The sequence below is a fragment of the Mus caroli genome, unplaced genomic scaffold (genome assembly GCF_978045245.1).
Source record: "Mus caroli unplaced genomic scaffold, Mus_caroli_1 scaffold_3, whole genome shotgun sequence".
In the NCBI taxonomy this organism is placed as follows: Eukaryota; Metazoa; Chordata; class Mammalia; order Rodentia; family Muridae; genus Mus; species Mus caroli.
The window spans coordinates 123,524,306-123,534,188 of NW_028227258.1; the positions used below are offsets into that span (position 1 = coordinate 123,524,306).

A 9,883-nucleotide genomic window follows, 5' to 3' on the forward strand; every position below is an offset into this window, starting at 1 on the left:
CTCATTGGATTCATGAAGGAGTAGGTTCTAACACCAGTGAAGGAATGCCTCAGCAACTGGGCAGGTGCACTTACCAGCAAGTGTGAGGGCAGGAAGGCAAAGGGGAAAACTTCCTTCTCCCAGGCTCTTTATGTGGGCTATCACCAGAAGGTATGGCCCAGATTTAGGATGGAACCTCCCACCTCAAAGAATCCAATTGGTGTGTGTGGAGGGGGATGTCTCTCAGAGGCATGTCCAGGTGCTTGATTTTTATTGGATCCCAGAAGTAATCAAATCAATAACCAAGAATAGTTATCACAAGGGGGGGGGGAAGGAAGGGAAGGAGGGAGGAAGAGAGGAAGGGAAGGAAGAGAGGGAGGGAGGAAGAAAGGAAGGAAGGGAGGGAGGGAGGAAGAGAGGAAGGGAAGGAAGAGAGGGAGGGAGGAAGAAAGGAAGGGAGGGAGGGAGGAAGAAAGGGAGGGAGGGAGGGAGGGAGGAAGAAAGGGAGGGAGGGAGGGAGGGAGGGAGGGAGAAGATATGGAGAAAGAACAGTGAGGATGAAGGAAGTCGGGAGGTGATAGAAGATCAGAGACGAGGGATTACAGACTGAAACCACGTAAATTTCCAAAGAAGACAATGGTTCTGAAGTGGATCCTAGGGAAGTTCCTGAGTCAGAAGCAATGGGGGATGTGATCGCTAAGCCTTTGCTTCCTGCCCACAGCTTCTTATTACCAAGGACAAACCTGGACTTTAGATCCACTCACATCAAAGGTTGAGAATCTGTTTTTAAACTCCAATAGTCTTATCTGTGACTGATCTCTGGATTTTTCAATCGTTCAAACTGTGCAAAGTATTTACAAGCCTCCAGTCCAGAAGCCAGTTCACAACCTTGCCTGTGGGAGTCAGAAGTTCTGCGTACCACACCCTGGAACATCTGCTTAAATGTCCACGTGCATGCAAAGTCTGTCTTACCTCAGAGTCACCGGAGAGAGTGGACTGGCCCCCGCCCTCAGTGGACAGTAGGTGACAGGTAGAAGAGCCCTTGGCTTTGGGTGGGAGATCAGGACTCAGTCAGCTCCACCGATGACCTCTGACTCCTCAGATGACAGATGGCTGACTTTCCTTTTGCATGGATCACACCTGCCATGAAGAAAGCATTCCCTTGCTCTACACCAGGAAATGGACTTTAGGTCAGAAACCATGCATTGCTCGCCTCTGTCACCATAGCTAGGGGATGTCACCTTTGCCAGCTGCTGTCACTCTCATACATCTGGAAGCTCTAAGCTCCGCAGGAGCAAAACAGCTATATTCCCAAAAGCTAGCACAGCGTCTGGGACATTGACTTTACTAGATACCTCTTGAATAAATTAATTCATCATAAGCAACAAGACTATTTTCTGGGTCAGTGTACTCATAATGCAGAATACTAAGTGTGCTCAGAACTGTACATTGAAGCCAGGCTCTGGAGTATGTTTGACTCAACACTAAATTTTGTGTATCTTGGCAGAGGTCATTAACTACAGTTTTTATTTTTTTTGAGTGTAGGACAATGATTATAAATACGGCTTGAAAATTTCTATGACGACATTTTTAAACTGGAAAAGAAGAGTAGGAGCAAGTGGCACTTGCAGGATCCTCCGTGATTGCAGCATGAAATGGAGATGAGAAGTCACCCACTCTCTGCACCCCATTCCACCCTCCCCCCCAGTCTAGGGGTGGCTAGTGTGAAAGATTAGTAAGGCGGCAGTGTTAAGCAAGGGAGATACTTGCCACTCTTTGGTTCTCAGTCTCCAAGATGACCATAATACGCAGAGGAATTCAGAAGTTTGACATAGGGGTTTGTTACTGTCTTAGTTTCCTTTCCTCTTACTGAGATAACACACTCAAACAAAACAACTTAGGAGAGAAAAGGGGAGAAGAGCACCTTGAAGGTCCTGTGGATCAACAGTGTTTGTACAGAACAGACCCGGGGACTCCCAATTTCTTAGCTTCCAGCCACCTTACAAGTCTCTCCAGTCGCAGCCTCCAGGACGATCTCCTTGCTGCCTTCGGCCCCTGGGACCAGCCTGCAACGTCTTTGCGGTTATCACCATACTCCTGATCAGCCATGATCTCTCAGGATCATCAGAATTATTCCACCGAAGTGGAACCATGAACCACCTGGTCAACGTACATCTGCGGGCCTCCTACACCTACCTCTCTCTGGGCTTCCTTTTTGATCAGGATGACGTGGCTTTAGAGGGCATAGGCCACTTCTTCCGTGAATTGGCCAAGGAGAAGAGCGAGGGCGCTGAGCTTCTGCTCAAGTTGCAGAATGATCGATCGTGGAGGCCGTGCACTCTTCCAGGATGTGCACAAGTCGTCTCAAGATGAATGGGGTAAAACCCAGGAGGCCATGGGAACTGCCTTGGCCCTGGAGAAGAACCTGAACCAGGCCCTCTTGGATCTGCATGCCCTGGGTTCTGCCCGCACAGACCCTCATCTCTGTGACTTTTTGGAAAGCCACTTCCTGGTTAAGGAGGTGAAGCTCATCAAGAAGATGGCCAACCACCTGACCAACCTCCGTAGGCTGACAGGGCCACAAGCAGCACAGACTGGTGTGCTCCAGGCATCTCTGGGTGAGTATCTCTTTGATGGCCTCACTCCAGCATGATTTCCAAGGGTACTCCGCTTTGCACCAGCCTGCCTCAGGACCTCCACCTGAATGAACCTCTCAAGCCACTAGGCAGCTTTGTAACTAACTTCCTGGAGCCTCTCCCAAGTCCTGGACGAAACAGAAGGTGGGGGAGGGAGAGGGGAGGGAGAGAGAGAGAGAGAGAGAGAGAGAGAGAGAGAGAGAGAGAGAGAGAGAGAGAGAGATAGTACTTGTACACACCCAGGTGCTGCGGCATGCTGGGGAAGTCAAGGTTGCAGAAACTCAAAGCAGCCAGTCATACCGGACAACATGAATCAAGACATGTTTGTTTGCTCCCAGCTAACATCCTCTACTTTTATGTAGTCCAGTGCCCAGCCCAGGCCAGAAAATGATGCCAGGAACATTTACAGCTTACCTTCCTTCTCAATTAACCCAGTTAAGAAGATCCTTCACAGGCTTGCCAGCAGGCCAGCCTAATCCGGACGATTCCTCATTGAGATTCCTTCTTGATGACTCCAGATTGTGTCAGATTGACAATTAACGCTAACCATCACAGTTACTACCTTGGACTGACAGTTGATACTGGGCAGCCAATAGAAATGTCTGGCAAGTGAAGGGAGGAACCACACAAAGGTCCTTCTGTGAATGTTCTGAGTGCTTACTCAGCACCAGACAACTAGGAAGCTCCTGGGGATTTGGAGCAGCCAGGGGATGGGCACCTAGCAAGCAGGCTGGAAGCCATCATTAAAGCCACATGGGATAGTGAGCGCTTATGATGTATGAGCTGTTGATACAACAGGAAAAGGAAGAAGCAACAGTCCCTGGGGGGTTCATGGGACATCCCAGAACTGGGAGACAAGGGCTTCCCAAGGAGATGACTCTTTCTATCCTACGGTCTGAATCTCACTAGAGATGGAGACAGAATGCTTTATGTTGAAGAATAGACATAGAATGTTTCGTAAAATTCTATTGAAATGAGAAATGTGTATTTGCCAGACAACCATTGAAAGCGAGGGAGCCACCTAGATCCACCCCACAGACTGCATAGCTTGATCGTTTCTTAGGACCACATGAGATCCTGAGATTCAGACTTACGTCTCCCAATAGGGAGACAAAGGACCTTATGAGCATCTGACGTACGCTGCGGATAAACTAACTGGAAGACACGTACGTCATCTTTGCTGCAGCTTTCCATTTGAGGTTGTATTGGGACCCCTTTTCGGTTCCTGGTTAATTTTATTTATTTATTTATTTATTTATTTATTTATTATTTATTTATTTATTGTCAACTTGACATAAGCTAAGGTAGTCTCTAAAGAGAGAGCCTTAGTTAAGAAAATTTTTCCATCAGATTGGCCTATGGGAAAACTTGTAAAGGCTTTTTTTATTATTGATTTTTTCATTTTTTAATGCTTCATGTGTGTGTGTGGGGGGGTGCAACCTACAGCAGTGGCACTACCCATAGGCTGGTGGTCCTGGGTTCCATAAGAAAGCAGTCCGAGTAAGCCATGGGAACAAGCCAGTAAACAGTGCTCCTCCATAGCCTCTGTTTCTGTTCCAGCCTTGTGTTCCTGCCTTGACTTCCCTCAGTGATGGACCAAAGCCTGTAAGCCAAGTATCAACCCTTGCCTTCTGAAGTTGCTTTTGCTCATGGTGCTTATCAAAGCAATAGAAAACAAATGAGGTCATTCAGATTTTGGGAGAGCAGTAATTCCGATTATCTGTCTGTGTTCCAGCCATGAGGTGGTCAAGCACAGACTTGTGAACAGAGAGACAACTTGCTGTTAGAATCGTATCAGGAGCTGGTCTCTATGCAAATGTAGAGGACATTATTTTCGGTCACACTCTACCATCCATTATAGAGCAACTGCTTGGGATTTACAACTGTAATTATCAATATTTGGCACCTTTTAATACTGGGATATGCTAGTTAAGAATCTTTAACCCTTGTGGTAGAGAACTTAGTCTTTCTTTGGAACTTACTAGTCATTCCTAGTTGCTCGAAAAAACTATTTGAACTTACAGAGTTTCATTTCTGCTAAATCTAAGTAAATGCCGGTTTTAAATCGCAGTCAATCGCCAAGTTTTAAAAGCTCAGAAGTCCTTGATGAATATCCTAAGACTGAAACAAACAACCCCTAAGGCTTCTGCAGCTTGGTTTATAGGATGCTTGAAGGAAAAACAATGAAGGTGTGCAGTGACTGTACTCAGGGCAGAATCTGCAGGAACCAATGCATATCCAGTACCTAAGATAACTGCAGAAGTACTTCTCCAACTGCACACTGATCTGTAATTAGTTTAAGGTGGATGAAAAAGAAAGGTAAGTCAGTGACACGCCGTGTGGTAGATGATTGTTTTAAGCCTAAGAGACCCGGGGGATAACAGAACAGCCAGCCGATTCTAGAGAACATCATGTATCACATAAAAGGAAACCTTATTTCCCAGTTTGCTGTAGCATCTTTGTAGAACAAACTCCCTCCGACTGACTGTGCTTTTACAACACATTTATTACACCACAAGGGTTTGAAAATAATGGGATTTCTGAAGAGAATCTGTTTTGCTATGTATGAAATATTTCTCTACATTGCACTTTTCAGAGGGGGGGGGGGAATGGCATAGACATTGTTTTAGATAACATGTAGAAAATCCTAACACTAGGTAACCACTAGTTGATCAAGACTTTCAAGGAGGGTATAAATTTCAGTTTTTCTTCTAGGTAGTTTTTTGATTGATTGATTGATTGACTGACTGACTGACTGACTGACTGATTTAGAGACATGGCCTCCTGTCTCTCAGGATTGCCTCCTACTTGCTATAAGGCTAAAAACCTTGAACATCATTCTGTCTCCACCTCTAGATTACAGGCTGGGATTACACTCACACACCAGCAGGCTCATTTTCTATTCATCAAACTCCCCTTGTACAGGCTCAAAGAACACCCTGACTGAGCTAATCCCCAGAGAGACTGCACTTCAGTTTCTAGTGATACAGTTTGGAGTATAGAATCAGGTATTGTACCCAAGAGATCATCCATGGGCCAAAATTTACCAAGGAGCACTGAACAGTGACTGCATAATAAAACCGGCAGGAAAATTGTATTCCTCTGACCTCTGCTAAACTCCTCAGAGGGGAAGGCCTGCTTGCACTTACTAGCCATTGCAACCATGGTTGACTTGGTTAAGACAGCGAAAGTTTCCTAGCTTATTTGAGGCTTATCCATCGATCATTCCTTTCTGGACTCTCCAAGTTTTATTCAAGAAATATGATTATACATTTAAATGTATAAGAATAAATTTATCATCCGGGTGTGTGTGTGTGTTTGTGTGTGTGTGTGTGTGTGTGTGTGTATTTAAATTGTAATCTGTGAAACACTAAAACACAGTTTTAAACTATTGAAAGAGTATGTGTTGATCACTGATGATTTTTCTTATGCTTGTTGAGTGGAGCAAACATTCCTAATTGGAGATTACAAGTTGCCCAAGTGGCTGGAACCATGGAACTGGAGACAGCAAAGGCTGCAGCCAGGAAGAGAGGAGGGCAGCCATACCTATAAGTCTAGGGTGAAGGCATGCAGGGCTTTAAGCTATAATGGGACAGAGATCTGGGAAAAGTCAGTCTTGTGTAAGTTCTCTGATTCCCACATTGCTTCCTAATACTTAGGGGTCCATGGATGCTGAGCAAGAATCCTTAAAATCCACCTTGCTACATGTCTCTCTGTAGTCCAGTCTAGGAAAGGATCATGGGGTGCACACTGAAAAGCAAAGCCCTTTTCCACTCAATACCTGCACAGAGTCACCAGACCCTTGCCTGACAGTATCTTTATCTGCAGTCTTGAGCCATGATAATTACTACAGCACCCCATATTACCCAGCATTGCTCTTCTGAGGGAACATGGGTTCCAAGTGGCATTTACTGAGCAAGCAGAAAACTAGGGCAATTACTGAAAATTACTGGCTTTTATGTACAATGCACTGAGCCCTCTCCCGCCCTCCACGGATCACACTGCTTCAGCACCAAGAAAGCTAGATTTGTGAAGCTGGAGCATTGTATTTTTTAGTTGCTATTTGTCCCCCTAAAAAAAAAAAAACCTGTATTCATTTGTTTGCCCTGCTCAATAAAAATCACATCATGGATTGAAAGTACAACCTTACAAAAGTGAGGCAAATGTTCTTCCACTTAACTAAATCTCAGCTCTCTTTTTATACTTCATTTCTAGTCCCATTAAATGGTACAGTCTGCACTTGAACTTGGGATACCCTGCCTTCCTGTGGAATGGTGGGGTGACAGGTCTATGATACCTAATTCAGCTTTAGTCTTCAGTATTGACCAGTTTTCTGAGCTTAACAAACCCTATCGATGACTTTTCTTGTTGAAATTGTGTCTTAAACACTGTGGCTTCCAGATTTTTCTTCGTTTCCCTAGGGAAAACCTTCTTTGTTATCCTTACAATACTTTCAAGCTCTGCTGAGCATCTAGTGTGACTGTTACCATGGTTACTTATTTGTAACCATCCTTCCTACAGAATGAGCACATGGCGGGTCTGAGGCACATCTCACCTCTGCTTCCAGCGTCTGCACCATGTGTAATCAAATCCAGTTAAAAGAATTGAGATACCTGGTCTTCATGATACCTTTAGAATGATCTCTCTTCTCACCAATTCCACAAAACAATTTATCCCTTTGTTTATCTATTTCTTTTATTTTTGTTGTTGTTGTTGTTGTTGTTGTTGTTCAGATTTCTGGATGTGGGGATACATAAATATTGAAATGATTTTTGTAAGCATGCTATTATAAATGAATTATATTTTTACCATGTTTTCTAAGCCAATCTATCCTCTGATCTGATGCAGAATACCAATCTACATAAATTTCTCTCTTGTCTTTAATTTTTCACTAAACATGATCTCATGCTACTTGAAATACCACCCAACCTCTTTATAACAATGGAACCTCTCCCTATGTGTACTAGATTCTAGTGCCCTAACCAGGACATTTCTATCACCCCCTTGAAGTACCAATAAACATCAAGGAAGAGGAGGTGGAAAGCATGTGAGATACAAAAGATAGGAAGAAGGGCTATGAGATGCTATCTGCTAGGCATGGTATGGCCATTGCCATCATGATCTCCGCAGGTGTGGTTGCCTATACTAAGCCACACAGACTGGCACAGTCAACAGTCAATCATAATAAGGGGAAGGGGCATGGGTCCTACCTCTCTCTGCTGACCTGTTGACTACTGATGGACTCTGGAGGAAAGGCAGTCATTTTCTTCCAATGAGTTCCCATTGGTGAACCCACTAGGCTCCACTGGACCATTCCACACCCACAGTCCCAGACCCTGGTTAAACTCAGCAGGACACAAAATAAAACAAAAAGACCAAAATATGGGAAAGGGATCTGTAGGGAAAAGAAAGGTCATAAAAGAGGATGCTGTCTGAGGGTATCTGTTGCTGTGAAGAGACGCCATGAGCACAGCAACTCCTATAAAGGAAAGCATTTAACTGGGGCTGAGTTCAGAGGTTTAGTCCATTATCATCGTGGCAAGAAGCATGGCAGCATGTAGGCGTTCATAGTGCCTGAGGCAGCTGAGAGTTCTGCATCCGAATCAGGAAGACAGCAGGTAGGGAGTGAGACACTGGGCCTGGCTTGAGCATCTGAGACCTCAAAGACCACCCACAGTGACACACTTTCTCTAACAAAGCCATACCTACTCCAAGAAGGCCATACCTCTTAACAGTGCCACTCCCTATGGGCCTAACCAGAATGCATTATACATATGTATGAAATTGTCAGAGAACAAATTTAATAAAAAAATATTTTAAAAGAATTTAAAAATAATTCTGTGAACTTAGCATATTCAAAGTTGGGTTTCATAGGAAAATTCTATATGTGCATACCAGAAAGATGATTCCCAGATTCTCTTTGCCAGGAATTTTATCTTTATAGTCTCAGGTCACTGACAACCCATCAAGAGCCTTCACAGCATCGAGCTCTCATCCTGTCCATTGATTTACTAAACTTTGTGTTTAGAGAATTCTAAATGCTACTCTTTTTATAAAAGTTTATTAATTTATGTGTTTGTGTGTGAATTGTGCAGAGGTCAGAAGATACCTTCTTGGAGTCAGTTCTCTTTCCAACATATGGGTCCCCGGCGATTGAACTCAGGTCTTTAGACTTGGCTACAAGTGCCTTTACCTGCTGAGCCAGTCCTCTGAAGCAGTAGAAGGAAATAAATGTCCACCGGTGGTCCACCAAAGTTCAGCAGGATGAGGAGCAAAGGACATTAAAAGTCCTCATTTGTGGAATAAGACTCAAGTATATGCAGGAAACACTCTCTTTCCAGATGACTCAGGACTATGTAATGACACATTGCATCAATGAAAGCATTGTCAGTTTTGTCCTGAGACTATAGAGTTCATAAATATTAGAAAATAGATGGTCCAGGTGTGCATCTAGTATTCTGAATATTCAAATTAGGTAACTGCCAGGTGGCAGGCCTTGGGTTTAGCACTGTATTGAGTTACAAAGGTACATAAGACTTGGATTTTGTCCTAAGGAAATATCACAATGTTAAGTAAAGCACATGAATTTTATAAGTTAAACTGTGTCTACTAAATTAATAAGTTTTAGCCTGGATATTCTGAGCATTGTAGACACTCAGTCTCCATTACCCACAAATGATAGCTTCTCCAAGCACCAATAGTGAGAGCATGTAAGAAAAAGCAATTAATTTTAATCGGAAACTAAACAATTAAAAGTTTATATAAAACTGTAATTTTCATATATATATATGAGAATTACATATACATATATGTATATATATGATTCTATTTGCCTATATGGCTAATATAGTCTAAATTGTATTGTTTTCACATGAAAAGAAGCTGTCACATTTTCAGTACAAAGGAGAATATTTCTTATGCTGGCCAGTTTGACTATTATAAACCAGAACATACAGATCTATGGCTATTAATTTAATTTTACTTGTCCAGCAGGTGCTATGGATACAGCTTGGTGATTTGTTTCATACCAAATGTAGTTATTTCTGTACCTGGAAAGCACATGAATTCTAGAGCCTGGCTTGGGGTGGGAGTCAAGACTGGGTGATGCAGAGGGTGCTATCAAAGGCTGTTACTTTGTGGTTAAAGAAGAAAGCACTGCTCTTGTGTATCTGAGAGAACAAGAATTCACAGCAGACTTTAGTGCAATAGAATTGATGGAAGGTAGAATTCTAAACAAATTGCTTTGTATAAAATTTGAAAACTATCTC

The 9,883-nt window shown here is 43.3% G+C and overlaps 1 pseudogene; it reads left to right on the top strand.

The window, feature by feature from the left end:
- The first annotated feature begins 2,086 nt into the window (after positions 1–2,086).
- LOC110291127 (ferritin light chain 1-like) lies at positions 2,087–2,632 on the top strand (annotated as a pseudogene).
- The last annotated feature ends 7,251 nt before the right edge of the window (positions 2,633–9,883 follow it).